The following is a 16,428-nucleotide window of genomic DNA, read 5'->3' as shown; positions in this document are numbered from 1 at the left end:
CATATTTCATAAATAAATTAGAAAAATTCCAGACAGGAACTTCTTTAGCTATCAAAGGCCAAAGTTCCCACCCAGGTGCAATTAAGTAAGCCCACAGTTACTGCCTGCTTCACTGGGTGACTGGTACTCCCTTGAGCCCATGAACAAAAGTGAATGTGGTCAGAAAAGTCAGCTGCACTGAAACACTTGAGCCTATGGTAAAACAGGGTACGTGGACATGGAAGGGTGGGGTGGCAATTCCAGACCAGCTTCCCCCCGGAGGGCTTGTGCGCCAAGCCCGCGACCAGAGGCTGCTCTGGGCGGGACCATGCAGTGCATCTCTGGTGAGGAGGGACAAGAAGGACCAGTCACAACAGGGACTGCAGCCGGGCATGAGTTTATTGGCTTCTGGCTTCACGCTCCTGCTTGATGAAGTTGATTAGGCCATTGGTGGAAGAGTCATGAGAGGTCACTGGGCTACTGCCTCTCATATCTGCTCCTCTTGAGGTAAAACAATTCAATTCTTCTATATCTATTGTACCAAATTCCTCACTTCTCAATCTGTCTTCAATCTGTTCTATTTGAGCTCAATCTTCCACTGCTCCTCAAGTCATCTAGTCAATGTCCGTAACATGCTCCATCATGACAAATCCAAGGACCACTTCTCTGTCTTTATTTAAAAATGCAGCAGTTGGGGCACCTGGGTGACTCAGTAGGTTAAAGCCTCTGCCTTCTGCTCAGGTCACAATCCCAGGGTCCTGGGATCGATCCCTGCATCAGAGTCTCTGCTTAGCAGGGAGCCTGCTTCCTCCTCTCTCTCCCTCCCTCCCTCCCTCTCTCTCTCTCTCTCTCTCTCTCTGCCTGCCTCTCTGCCTACTTGTGATCTCTATGTATCAAATAAATAAATAAAATCTTTTAAAAAAATCAAGAGAGTCTAAGAGTCATATTATGAATATTTTCCTTATAAAGCCTACATGAAAGTGGTACTATCCTTGTTTTGATAACTTTATCTTTATAGTTCTGTTTGCAACAAGTTTAAGATAAAAACCTACATGTTAAAGTATCCAGAATTGACTTTTGGGTTGTGGTGGTGGTGACAGTAACGGTACTGGACAAGTTGAGGAACACTGGGAATTTATGGTTACCATAAGGGTAGGTTAAAGGGTGTTTGCATGACTTTGACTTTCTCAGTTCTCAGTTTAATGTGCAGACTCAGGTAGTTTGGATAAAGAGAAAAATAAAAACTTGAATATATTAACAGTTATATGATCAGATACAATTTGAACACTGGTGCCTTCCAGAGGAAAAGAACAATGAGATCACTGAATAGAAGAGAAGGGAGTGTGCCATTTTTGCACATGTATTTTGCTTGAAAAAAACAAAAACAGAAACAGAAACTTATTAGGACTATCACAGGCCAACCTCTTGCCTTTGCTTTACAATCATTGTTCTTGCCACCAATTAAAAATGAAGCACTAACTTTATCATGTTTAGTTGTATTATAAAAAGGACAGAAAGTGAGATGATATTTCATAGGTGTCTTTATACATGGTATCTTCATAACAAGTTATTTTTTGAATATTTTTAATATGCATATGTAAACCAAGCCTTTCTGGGTTCACAGAAAATGAACTATAAGAACACTAGCTTGTGCTGTTACATATTTATATGTACTATAAATAACAGAGATCATTAATAAATATTATAACATATAAAAGTATGTGAGCAATGCCCTTTAGGTTGTAATCAATTTTATATGGTCCCCCTGAATCTCTTTGTGACCTCACTTAGGCAGCACCAGGGCTTAAGTACTGAAATGTGGAAAATTTATCCTATCAGGAACTAGGGATGCTCAAGGAACACTGGAATTGATAGCTTTGGACCTCTTAGAAGGCTGGCAAGAAGATGGACTATCAAACCAGATTCTTTAACTTTCCCCACCTCTCCCCTTCTACCACCAAGTGATATAACCAGCTTTATTATTTCTTAGTTACAGAGAGACCACTCCTTTTCTCTTTGGTGTGGAACTGAACAAAGAGTAGAGAGTTTTCCTGTTGCTGTCCTAATTCAGCACCCCAAACAAGAGATAAACTCTGAAAAAGACTATTATGCTGAAATATAGCCAAAGTGGCTTGTAATTCATTGTAATAACTTGAAATTCACCAAATACACATGAGTATTTAGAGACAAATTCTCTGTGTTAGCATGGGGATTGAGGTGTGGGAGATGCTGAATACTATGGAAAGACTGAGAAGTTAGACCATCCCAGCCCCCAATCCACACCAATCATAATGATGAGAAATGACAAACACATGTGAAATAGTAGGGACAGCCACACAGAATTACAATATCAAGTGATGAATGAATGGTACTCTGCAAAGAGTGAGATGGTGAGGGGAGGTGCAGCAGAGTTGGGGTTATTCAGAAGGAGAGGGAAGTATAACGTGCAAGAGGAAGAGTAACTGAAGCTGGGTCCTACACAGAGTATAGGCTTAAATACAGGGAAGTAAAGAAGGGGAGCTTTCTAGCCAGAAAGACATGGAAACAAAGATTTAAGCAGAGAGTAGAGATTTGATGAAAAGATGGAAGCAGAATTTAAACAGTGAAAGGGACAAAGGGAAGAAAGGAATCATACATGCATCCAACAAAAGGGATCACATGTATTCCAACTAAACGACATTCCAAAGTTTGGATTTTATTTTTTAAGTGCTTGCAAGGCAACAGAAGGTAACCTGGAATCCACTCTATTGGTGCTGACTGGGAGTGGAGAAGACTATAGGCTCTACCTGGCTTGCATCCATCAAGGATCCTTAGAAGTGACCTGCCCTCTGGGCACACCGTTTCTGTACCCCATCCTATAACCCTCACCCTTGACCTGGAGTACATGGAACCATGGATGGTGGGAATTAGGTGGAATGAGGATTTTAGAAGACAAAATAAATATAGAATAAGCATGTCTGCTTTTCTGAGAGGATAGAGAAAGTTGCGAACTGAAAAAATTTTCACATTAGTTTTGGGGCATCTGAAAGAACATATTTTATTTCCAATGTCATTTTGGTATTACGCTAAACTTAACTTTTTCTCTATTCATAGACTTTCTTCATGGTTATAGACTCAAAGAAGAGTTGGCAATGCTAAGGGTCTCTTTATGAAGAAAAAAATTCATTCAGTGAAAATCCCCCCTTGTGCTTTTTTTTATTGTGTTCCTACCCTTTCAGACTTTAATAAGTGATACAAGGTAAAAGCTTTTTGCAGAGCCCACTTGGCCTTCTCTGGCAATCAGCTAACTATTGTTCATTGAGTACGCATTAACTCTACTGACTACGGTCAAGGACTTTGGAGGGATATATAAAAACTCTAACCCTGTCTTCAAACACCTAATTCTTGGGAAACTGAGGTCATTAATTTAGATACTTAATTTTGCGGCATCATTTGAAAAATGTACATATTAGAGAGAAGTGTCCTCAGGATTGACAGGAAGAAAAGAGATACTTTCCATTTGGACAAGTTAGAAAAATCATCATAAAATGATTTTGAAGATGAATGATAAAGGCTATGTGATGGAGTAGGCTTGGGAAGGGTCAGACTATGGGCAGCACATGCACCAGGGGCAATGGGAAGCTGTGGCACAGGGCAGTGAGGGTGCTGGATATATTGGGTTAGGAATCAGAATAACACGATAATAGCCTATTATTTAAGCACTTACTAAGGTCTGTGATGTATGCTTTTAATATACTGTCAGTTTAATTTTCCCAATAAATATATTAATTAAAAAGTAGCAATAATCTTTAACATTCATCACACATTTAGATCCTCCAGACCCAGTCCTAAGTGATCACTCATTTCTAGTGGACATGGATATAGACTCTTGCCCCAGATAGATTCAACCAAACTGATCGTGATACTCCCTCTCACTCTTGCCAGTAATTGGTTTTAGGAAGCAAAGGCCTAGGATAATTTGTGCCAATAATGATAAGGCGATCATATTAGGAAGTTTCCAGCAACAAAGCATTTCACTGTCGGGTAAAGCAAGGGAAGCTTGCCTCTCTTTCCTAGAGGACACAAACAATAATGTGTACTTTCCAGGTGATGCTAACAGTATCTTGGGTTGAGAGAGGAAGCCAGTGTGAGGTCAGAGCTCACACATATTGGCGACATGCAAAAGAACCTAGAAAAAGGGAACTGAGTCCTAGCTGCAGCAGGCATGCTGCTCATACTCAATACCTGTCAGGGGATCAAACAATGTTATTCATGATTTAAGGCCATTGGAGCCTTCTTGAAACCTGAAGATAAAAGCGTTCTAACACATAATTTAATTCTCAGGGCAATTCAATGAAGCATATACTAACACAATCCCCACTTTATAGGTGATGAAACCTAGGCACAAAGAGATTGAAAAACTTGCTTAAAGGCATACTCTTGTTAGATGTTGGAGCAAGGATTTTAAATAAGAGCAGGTGAATCCAGAGATCATCTTTTTATTCCCTATATTACCCAGTCTCAGGAGGAATGTAATGTCCTAGAGATGAGGAAGTTCAGATTCAATGCTATCTACCAACTCTAAACCCAGTGATATAAAAAACAATAATTTTATGCCTAACTTCTAGACTGTCACTTCCTGATAAAGAGGATGGCCATCAGAATAATGTCAATGATGACGATAATAGCTGATATTCTGAAGATTTTTTAAAAGATTTTATTTATGTATTAGAGACAGAGAGAAAGAGCATAAGCAGAGGGGAGGAGCAGAGGGAGATGGAGTAGAAGAAGCAGTCTCCCCGCTGAGCAAGGAGCCTGCCACTGAGCTTGATCTCAGAACCCCAGGATCATGACCTGAGCCGAAGGCAGACACTTAACCAACTGAGCTACACAGGTGCCCCTCTTTTCCAGATTTTATGGTATGCCAGCCATTGATCTAATCCCTTTATAAAAGATGACATACTTAATCTTTCCCAAAACCTTATAAGGTGTTGTCTATTATTCTCTCCATGTTAGAAATAAATACACCGACTCGCAGCAAAATTAACACCTACATTCACTGGCATCCAGAACAACTATGTCCTGAGCACTGTATCCAGAGGTTTGCAGTCATTATCTTGAATTGTCTCCATTGCCTAGTGGCAATGAAAAAATTTTACCACCATTTTGTAGATAAGAAAACTGAAGCATCAGGTTTAGTAACTTGAAGAACACATAGCATGTAAACAGAGTCAAATCCAACCCAGTCTTTCCCTCTCCAAGTCTCCTCCATTACTGCCTCAAGCTTCCATGAATATGGAACATGAAGTACAGGAATCTTGGGAACATGGGCTTTGACCTTTTAGACTCTTCTTTAGAAAAATCCCACTTCTCAGCTTCACTTGGGATAGCAGACACTCTGAGCTACAGAAAGTGCATCTGCCATGGAACCTTACTTATCTGGAGATCCCTGAAGGTCTGGTTCTCAGAGTAAGAGACCTGGACATGTGCCTCAGTTTTAATCAAATTGGACGTGTAGGGAGAGGAGCTTTCCTTGTGGTATTGCTGTATTTCTTCTTCTGGCCCCAGGTTACACACAGAATCACAATGGTGCAAGTCAACATTTCTACGGAAGGAAGAAAAAGAGGTCAGCAGAATTGCTTCTGCATTTCCAAAGGTCTGTGCCTTAGACAAGTTTTTATTCTCCTGCTTATCTGATCCGTGTCAGCTCACCTTCTCTGTGGATGCACACTACCAGGTTGGTGGCCGATATTTGCTTTGACAAGACTGTTTCTTAGTGAGCATAGAGATTTAGTGCAGGAAAAGAAATTTGTGCTGCCAACCCCATGCTGACACTGTTTCCCATCTATAAAACGTTTCAGGCTGTCAGAATCTGGGGGATGAACCTCAAAAATTATCTTTTATGGCTAATAAAGCTGGAATGTGCATCATTCTGTGATCTTAATTACTCTTTGATGGTTTTGGAAATTTTCATGTTAAAAGGGAAGATCATATCTCAAAGAGTAGAATCCTAGAATCTTAGCACAGGAAGGGACCTTCCAGATGACTCAGCCTTTCACTCTAGATAGAGACAAAATGTATCTTAGAGAAGTAAAGTGTCTTGTTTGAGTCACAAAGGTTATTTTAATCAGATTCTAGCTAGGTCTAGCCATTGGTCATCCTCCTTTTATGTATATTATATTGTACTTTCTTTTGTTCTACAAATAATTATGTATATAATCCAAATACCTATTTGTTTGTTCACTGACTAATATTATGGGCTCAGGTAGCACATGAAAGATAGTGTATTGTATCAAAGAACTGGGCAGATTAAGGGCAAACAGGAGAACAATCGGGCATACACAGTGTGGTCAACCACAATTTGTTCTTTCCTTCTCTATCTTCCTCTCATTCTCTCATTGCCTTTTTCTCTCTTTCTCCTGTTCTTTAACAAGAAATATCTCAATTATCTAAAAATCACTCATTCTGATGTTTTAACCATTAAAAAATAGTTGAATATTAAGAAAAAAAACACCAATAATCATATACTTTATATAATAAAATCAAACTTTCATTTATGCCTGATTTTATTATAACAACAAGTTAACTATCTTAGGTATCCTACCTACTTATCGTAGCCCATTAGAGATCTATGTTTAACCAGAGACTGGGTAGGTGCAAGATGATATTAGCTACTAATAACAGGAGAAAAAAAAAAAATTTGAAGTAGTAGTGGGCAGTCTGACACTTGCAAGAAAGCCCGATACAGGACCAAATTACCCTAAAATGTAACTCCTCATCTCTTGCAGTACGTGAAGACAGGAGTCCCTTCCTCTGTAATAAAACATTTTATCATTACATAAAAACTCATGCTTATAGCATTAAGCATATATCACCAAGAGTTAAACTGTGATATTTGGGTTATGTTTAAGAAGGCAGGAAAGTAGATAGCTTGCTCCCACTCCTCTCTCTCTCTCTCAAAAAAAAAAGAGAGAGAGAGAGAGAGAGAGAGAGAAATTTAAGTGACCACTGTCATTTATCTAGAAAAATTTAAACTTTTTCAGATTGCTGAATTTTTGGTTATTGCTGCAACTGATATAACACTAAATAGTGTTGATCCCTCAGAAAAAATCAGAGGTCTGAAGAAGAGGGTATCTGGTGAGAATCTTTGTTGTCTCTTGGATATTAGGGGAAATGTACGTTGAGGCTATTTTTTTTTTTTTTGGCTAAATTTAAGGAAGAGCATAGTTAATTTTCTTTGTTCTTCTACCCCCTCTTTCAGTACAATTCTCTCCACATTAGTTCCCACATCCAATCCCTTTCTGAGTCCACTATGTCAATAGGCTCAGAAAGCCTACTTGCCCAAACCCAAGTGGTAGGAGTTTGGGAATACTGCATTAGAAAGGTGACTTTCTTAACCAGAATCTCTGATCTCTAAGAGAGATTTCAATTCTCCTGCTGTAGGACCACAAATAAATATCATTATTTCTTTAAAAGGGGCGCCTGGGTGGCTCAGTGGGTTAAGCCGCTGCCTTCGGCTCAGGTCATGATCTCGGGGTCCTGGGATCGAGTCCCGCATTGGGCTCTCTGCTCAGTGGGGAGCCTGCTTCCCTCTCTCTCTCTCTGCCTGCCTCTCCGACTACTTGTGATTTCTCTCTGTCAAATAAATAAATAAAATCTTGAAAAAAAAAAGTGTGAGTATATAGCTCAAGTGAATATAAATTTTAAGTACTCAATTACTTACTATGTGCAATATAATGACATCTTATTGGCAAAATATTAAACCTATAATGTTTGCACTGGATTCTCCTGGGGTTTCTTGAGGTTGACTCCACAACTCAGTTATGCAATTTTCTTAACCTCAAACTCAATTTTTGTAGGTGAAGAGGAAGTAGCCCTTAGTTTTTTTGGAGTTTCCTAGAAGGACAGAGCTTATGAAGACATACAAATGCTCCAATTCATGTCAGTGCATAAAGTTTGACATTTCATCTGAAAATTAAGTCTTTGAGAGGATTCTGGGAAGATGGTGAAGAAGCATCAGTGTTCTACCACTACCAACTGGACTGGCAGACTCATTATTTCAGAACTCTAGATTCTTACTGAAGCCTTCCAACTTCCAAGGAAAGCCCCTAGTGGTAAACTGTGGTTATTTCAGTCAATTTCAGCTCCAACCTCAGAAGCAACTACCCATCTCCCACTCTGCAGCCCTTTGGCAAGCAGCTTGTATATACTCTTGGAGCAGCTTGCACACCATTTACAGGAGGCAGAGTGTACAACAAGGATGTGGTCCTCCAAATATCAGGGATTTGTGTTTCAATTGCTGATCCTTGCTTCTAATTACAGAGGTCCAGACAAAAGAGATGGGCAGCCATTGTTGCACCCCACTCCCATTGTTGTAAACCCCCACAAATCCCCCAGAAATTGCTTTAGCCTAAAGAGGGGGGCTTTAGGCTAAAGCAATTTCTGGGGGATTTGTAGGGAAGGTGCCTTTTCCCCCTTCTTCATTTTTCTCTTTTTGGATGTCAGATATTGAAGAATAGGACACTGAACGCAACCACATATATGAGAGAAATTCAAAAGTCACCACACATGTCCACAGGAAGGTACAGTCTCAGAAAAGGCCCAAGAAGTCCTTAAGTTTACATTTCAGGCTAGTGCTCTGCATAGACACATAGACACAGCTTACAACTATAGAAACAAACACAACAGCAAATCCTGGGAAAGGGGAAGAATGAGACTACTCGAGTTAGCACATTATTAAATTCAAATATTCAGTTTTCAACAACAAAAAAATCACAGGTCATACAAAGAAGCAGGGAAGTACGGCCTGTTCAAAGCAAAAATATAAACCAACAGAAATGCCCCTGAGAAAGACCAAATAGTGCACCTACCAGATATTTTCTAGAATATGCCATATGGTACGTAACAAATTAAATCTTAATAAAATTTAAGGTATATTTAATTCAAAGTAACTTCTCCAGCCACAATGGGATAACATTAGAGTTCAATAACAGAAGGAAAACTGGAAAATTAAAAAAAATATGTGGTAATTAAACAACATACTTAAAAAGAAATGAATCAAAGAAGAAATCATGATGGAAATTAGAAAGCTCCTAAAAATAAAAATGAAGGGACACCTGGGTGGCTCAGTTGGTTAAGCAGCTGCCTTCGGCTCAGGTCATGATCCCAGCGTCCTGGGATCGAGTCCCACATCGGGCTCCTTGCTCCACGAGGAGAATGCTTCTCCCTCTGACTCTGCCTTCCACTCTGTCTGCCTGTGCTCGCTCTTGCTCGCTCTCTCTCTAACAAATAAATAAATAAAATCTTAAAAAAAAAATGAAAATGAAAACACAACATATTAAAACTTAGAGGGTAAAAAGAAGGCACTGCTAAGGAGAAAATTTATAACCATAAATGCTTACATCAAAAAACAATAAAAAAAAATTCTTGAATCAATTATCATCTCTACAACTTAAGGAACTAAAAACAAAACAAAAAGGAACAAAATAAATGCAAAACTAGATAAGAAAAGAAACATATACCTAAAATAACTAAACACAGAGTCTTGAAGAGGTATTTTATACCTGTGTTCATAGCAGCATTACTCACAATAGCTAAATCATGGACAAAACCTAAGTGCCCATCAACAGATGAAGGGATAAGCAAAAAGGGGTACACACAATGGGCTGTTATTTAGTCTTAAAAAGGAAGGAAATTTTGACACATGCTACACATGGATGAATTTTGAAGACACTATACTAAGTGAAATAAGCCAATCACAAATTACTGTATAATTCCACTTATAGGATGCATGTACAGTAATCAAAACTGCAGAGGCAGAAAGTAGAATGGTGGTTGTCAGGGGATGGAGGGAAGAGGGAAATGGGGAGTTTGGTTTTTGGGTATGGAGTTTCATCTCTGCAAAATCAAGAGAGTCCTAGAGATGCATGGGGACAATGGTCACACAACGGTGTACATAAATGTGCTTAACAGCACTGTGTTCTGAACACTTAAAAAGGGTTAATATGGCAAATATTAGGTTATGTGTATTTCACCACAATTTTTAAAGTGAAAGAAAACCATTATTTAATTTTAAAAAAAAGTTTAAGTCTGTCTATTCTGGCTCTATCAAATAACAGAGTTAGAGGAAATCTTAATTCAACCCTCTTAATTCAACCCTGCCATTTTATAGATGAGATCACTGATATCAGTGAGTGAAAAATAAGAAATTACTCAACCAACAGTATCTATATTAAACATAATCTAGATGCTTAGTGCTGCGATGATTAATATAAAGGCTATAATACACTTATAGACTTATGAAACTTACACATCGAGTTACTCATTGTTACTCCATTTTACTCAATAAATAACAGAGTATCTCATAGTACTGATAGTAAAGGTCATATAACATCATAGTATTGATGCTAAGTATCATAAAACCTGCTCTTTTAAATAAAGTTTTATTGGAACACAGACACACTTATTTATGTATCATCTGTGGCTACTTTTGCATTATATTTATGAAGTTGAGTAGTTGTCATAGAGATTATATATCCCCCCAAACCTAAAATATATCCCTTTATCAACTCTTAGAGAATAATTTCAGCAAAGGCTTGAAAGGCCTTAGAGAAGAGCTGAAAATCAAGAGAGGTATTAAATATTGTGGCAATTTGGAGAGAAGAAAAGAGAGAACATGCCTAAGAAGGAAACCATATAAATGAAGGCATGGAGTAAAAAAACAGGTATAGGATAGAAATTTCTTGATGAGAAGGAAGGAATTTCTAATGGACAGGAGGGGACAGGTGTTATGGAGCCAGATCACAGAGAGACCTGAGCCAGGAAGAAAAGTATTGACTATACAGGTGAGAACTAAAAAAATTGTGGAAAGATTTAAGGTATGTGAATGACATGAGGAAAGCCATGTTTAAAGAATTTTAATCTCACTGAGACAGGAAGTGCAATATAGAGCTGAAAGCCACTCTGGTGACTTCTCTGCTACAACTGGAGGGACTTGTGATTTCTAGTCCAAGCCCTCCTCTTAATAATAAGATGATACTCCAGAGAAGGGAAAAGGTACGCTAATTTGCCATTTTTTGCTCTTCTGCAATTTCTTGGTAGCTCTTGCAGCTCTAGGGTTCCTCGGCCTGCTTTTGGGGTGGTTGGTCCCCAACCTAGAGGCACTTTCTGTGACCTCGTGGGAACTTCTCTCATAATCATTCGTTAATTGTCTCCAGGGAGGGCCATTTGGAGAAGATGAAATCATCATCATTTGACCATGTCTGATGTGAAATTCCCTTTTAAAACAGATTAGCAAGGGAGGGGGAGGGAGAATAACAGAATAAAAGAAAACCAAGAGAGAAGCTGTCTCTCACATGATGACATTGACCTCAAGCCAGCTCTTCAGGGAATGGAGAGAATAAATTACCAGGATATGATTTTAGAAGCAATATCCCAATTGAGCCAGGAGGGCTTTGCAATTAGAAGGTCATTTGTGTGGTTAACAATGTTGCCATAGCCCCAGTACTGCTTTCTCTCAAGCCACAGTAGAGAAAACCATCCAAATAAGTGTGGGTTATTATTTTTTTAAAGGAAAGCTGAAGAGCATTTACTTAGTCCTTAGTGGTGTAGCAGGCAATGTGGAATATCTTTCATCTAAATGAAAAATTGGAAACATAACTTTTATGCCTAGATACTACCAGGGAAATCAAGATATTAATATACAGGCTGAGAGAAAATAAAGCTGAAATGAATTCTCTCTTTTTATTTAATGGCTGAGGTTGGGATGTTTTTTTCCAGTGGAAAAAGTAAACCAATCCAATTTCTTTTGGCTAATTGTAAGCTCTTGGTGAGAGCTTGTTCATAAGTTTCTACTGCATTTCAGAGTACCTAACATTGTGCTGGAGTATAAAAAGTGCTCTCAAGTACCAGAACTTTGTTAGATGGTCTAAAATCCTGACTCTAGAAGACCATTGGTCAAACTAAGAGACATTTAAGGAATGCCTACTACAGAAAAGTGTCACCCCAAAGGGTTATTTATTAAAGAAGCTCAAATGTATTTTACACAATGTGAGCTGTGCTGAGGTGGGAAGATGTTGGACCAGATCTGCAAACCCCCAAATCCTCTACAGGCCATCTAACCCCAGTTAGGGCTTGAGAGTGTGAGATGCTGAGAGTAGCCTGTGAGTGTGAGAGGCTGAGCACATATGCTGAGCAATTTTAAGTGCTGTTTCCTTCTACAAGGCTTTACACTAACAGCCTACCATGGTATACCTAGCTTATTCTCTCCTTTGCTCCTCCATGTCTATAACTTCTGGGTATAAAAGCAAGGCAAAAAAGGGTGGGCACAAGACCAGCGAGTGGAAACAGGGTCATAGTTGGGAACTGGGAGGATTTTGCTATACTTAGACCCTGATTCTTAGAAAATATTTAGAAAATATTCTTAGAAAATATTTAATGTGATGAGATGACACATCTTTTCACCACCCTCAATGACCTCTAAATATCAAAGTCAGTCTCCTAGTTTTCACACACACAGCCAGTTTTGAGCATTTGGGACAGCACTGCTCTGAACTACTCAGGCTTTCTCACTTAGCAATGAGTCTGACTAAGTGTATATACTACTGTCCGATGAGGTTGTGACTAAGCATTGAATATGAGAACAGAGAAGGTCTCATCAGTGTTCTTAAATGGCACACAGGCAAACAGCTCAGGAACTTCAAAGACTAGAGACACACAGGGCAAGTTTGAAAAGAAAAAAGAAATTAATATATAGTAATTTACATAATGGCATAGCTATAGGGCTCATTAAATTCAGTCGCTACATAACTTAGGGGCCCTTTCACCTTATAGGTCTTGACTGGAGATGCAGCTCAGTAAGGATCATGAAGAAGGGTTTTGTAGAAAGGACATGATTGCACATCTCTTACATCTAGAACTGGGATATGAGCAGTGAAGGAAGGGACAAGTGTGAACAAATGCTATCTCACTATCATATTTTGATTCACCTGATTCACATAATACATAGCTTCAAGTGTCTTTTAGAGCATCTTAAAGCCTGGCCACCTGTGCTCTGTTATCTCTTTGATGAATGAAGTTGGAATTCGTGCTTTCTTTCAGGAAGATCTGAATTCGAAACCAATTTTGTTTCTTCTGTACTGTTTAATACCGTTGCTTATCCTTTCTGAACTTAAGTATTCTCACATGTCAAGTGTGACTATTATAATAATTAATATGAGAGTTGTGGGTATGAAGATGAAACAGGTTTAGTTAAGCGTATAAAGACGGTTCACAGGTCTCACTTCGGCAGCACATATACTAAAGATCGCTCATAGTGAATGTTAATCCATTCAATACCTTGGTAGGGTAAGAAGCAGATGGTAGAGTAGCAAAAATCATTTGACTTGGTGTTAGAAAACCGTGGTCTTACAAATAGCAGCTAACTTGTAATATGGCCTTGGTTAAAGCACAGAGGCTCTCCGTGCCTCTAGTCTCCTGGCTGAAAGTGGGGTCATTTTAGAAGCAGCATGTGAATATCTTCAAAAAGGTGCATGCCCCAGAAAGCAGCACAGAAAAGAAATTTTTTTGGGAAGGGAAAGGCATCCTTCAAAATCTACCTGAAATTTTTGCTAAGATTAGGCCTTTATCATAGAGATTTTGCAAGAAATACACAGATACTTTCATGCAGTACATAGCCTAATAATAACAACGGGACTACAAACTGTAAATAGTCTAAACAAGTGTACCTTAATATTAAGGAAAATGACTATAATTTATGAACATATATCATGACCAAAACTGAGCTGGCGCTTTATACAAAGCATTTCTTTTCTCTCTCAAGAGCCTGTATTTACATGAGGAAAACAGAGTTACAAATATGTTAAGTTTCCCGATCCCGCAAATCAGAAATAGTGGAAATGAATTCTAATCCAGGTTTCTTTGGCTCTAATTGGAGTCCCCCTTATAGCAAGGCATTTCTTATATCCAAATCAGTGTTGGCCTTTCAACTTGATACTGTCAAGAAGCAACACCTATTCAGTTCCTGCGACCAGAATCTAAATCTTTCTTGGTATTCCACTTCAGAATTTGCTCCCAGAAGCACATAAAGAAATCCCTCTCATTCCTTTTTAACCACAGCCTGTTTAAAGTCCACATGTTTTCATAACTTCAGATTTCACACTTACTAACCAGAATTAATTCCAATTATAACTTTCATTGTGAAAAACCAAAACTATGTTCAAAGACATACTTTGGCCATGATGAAGAACAGTTGAAACAATATGCTTTGTGTTTTGAAGGCAATTCCAAAAAGCAGTCCCAGAAATGGCTTACTCTACTGAAATGACTGTATTGTCTGCTTAGTTGAGTGCTTTGACCATAAAAATAACTTTTTTTAAGGCCTTCAATACTGATACGGATTTTAAAAATTTAGCCTCAGTACCTCATTCAATTCCTTGCCACCACTGCTCCTCAATATATTACATTAACTAAGGTGTGAGAGCTCCACATTGGTGGGATAGACACACCAACAGAGAGAACAGAAGAACATATAAAATCTCTTTAGTTACTTTTCTAAATTACTCTGGGATCAATGGTTTTAATCAGCAGTTGTTTTCTTGCTAGAAAACCTAATCTGAAACCCCCGTGTTGATAATCAATTGCTGTACATGTTGATGTGGAACTGAGGGACTCAGAGTTTGACCCATTCGTCTTTTTCTAGTTGTGAGAGGCAGATCAAAGAAAACACTCATGGAATTCAGAAGTCCGTGCAGCTGAAAGTTAAAAATACTGATGAGATCATTTGTGGATTTTCTTAGATATTTTTAGTGAAGAGTTTCTTGTATACTGTATCATAAACTGTTACCTTCATTTTGTCACTCAACAAGAAGTGATTGGACTATATGGCTTATCTCTAAGGTCTCTTCCAATTCTAATAATCCCAGGTTTCATGGATAAGCCCTCTGGAAAGTGAGGGGAGAAATACTTAGTGATGAGCTTTCCCTAATTGGTTTCCCATGGTTTTATTTCCTTAGGAGTATGCTGAGGAGCATATTGCCAGGAAGCTGGAATTCAGGTAACTTTCTTTCCATACTAGCTCCTTCTAATGATGAATCCATGTAAATCTTTAAAAAACAAAACAAAACAAAACAAAAAACCCCTAACCATTTGTTTCTTCCTCAATTTCTGTCATAAGTCTTCTGCAGTTCTCAGAGCATGGATCTTTAACCCTTTTGGTTAGGTTTATTCCAGGTATCCTACAGTTTTTGGTGCAATTGTAAATGGGATCAATTGCTTGATTTCTTTTTACGCTGCTTCATTGTTAGTGTATAGAAATGCAACCGACTTCTGTGCACCAATTTTATATCCTGTGACTTTACTGAATTACTGTATCAGTTCCAGCAATTTTTGGTGGGGTCTCTGGGTTTTCTGCATAGAGTATCATGTCATTTGCAAAGACTTAAAGTTTGACTTCTTGCTGATTTGATGCTTTTACTTCTTTTTGTTGTCTGATTGCTGAGGCTAGAACTTCTAGTACTATGTTGAACAACAGTGGTGAGAGTGGACATCTCTGTTTTGTTTCTGACTTTAGGGGAAAAGCTCTCAGTTTTTTCCCCATTAAAGATTTTTGCCATGGGTCTTTCAAATATGGCTTTTATGATGTTAAGGTATTTTCCTTCTGTCCCTACATTGTGGAGGGTTTTAATCAAGAGTGGATGCTGCATTTTTGTCAAATGCTTTTTCTGCATCTATTGAGAAGGTCATATGGTTCTTATCCATTTTTTATTGATGTGGCATATCACATTGATTGATCTGTATTTGTTGAAACACCCCTGTAGCCCAGAAATAAACACCACTTAGTTGTGGTGAATAATCCTTTCAGTGAATTGCTGGATACTATTAGCTAGTATCTTGTTGTGAATTTTTGTATGCATGTTCATTAGGGATATTGGTCTATAATTCTTTTTAGTGGGGTTTTTGTCTGGTTTGGGGATCAAGATAATGCTGGCTTTGTAGAGAAGGTTTGGAATTTTTCCTTCCATTTCTAATTTTTGGAACAGTTTCAGAAGAATAGGTATTAATTCTTCTTTAAAGGTTTGGTAGAATTCCGTAGGGAAGCCGTCTGGCCCTAACTCTTGTTTGTCAGGGGATTTTTGATTACTGATTCAATTTCTTTGATGGTTATGGGTCTGATCAGATGTATAAAGAGTAACCTAAAACACAGTCCTATCCCGAAGAGACATGGAAAATCAGATTGGAAAAGCTAATTATGGCTCCTATGTAAAAGGCCTTCCATGCCAGTGCACAGTCTGTGAGGGCTTTTGAACAGGACAGTACTGCTGATAAAAGTTTGTTTATTTATTTATTTCTGATAGAATTTTTAGCTGGAATAAGACAAAATCCTAAGGGAGAGTGCATAACAGCATATAGATGCTAAGGTACTAACCAGATAAAATTTTATTTGGAATAAGACAAAATCCTGAGGGAGACAGC

This window comes from Mustela erminea, chromosome 13, assembly GCF_009829155.1.
Source record: "Mustela erminea isolate mMusErm1 chromosome 13, mMusErm1.Pri, whole genome shotgun sequence".
NCBI classification, from domain to species: domain Eukaryota; kingdom Metazoa; phylum Chordata; class Mammalia; order Carnivora; family Mustelidae; genus Mustela; species Mustela erminea.
The sequence above is the reverse complement of the archived record's forward strand: the minus strand, read 5'-3'. Positions refer to the sequence as shown.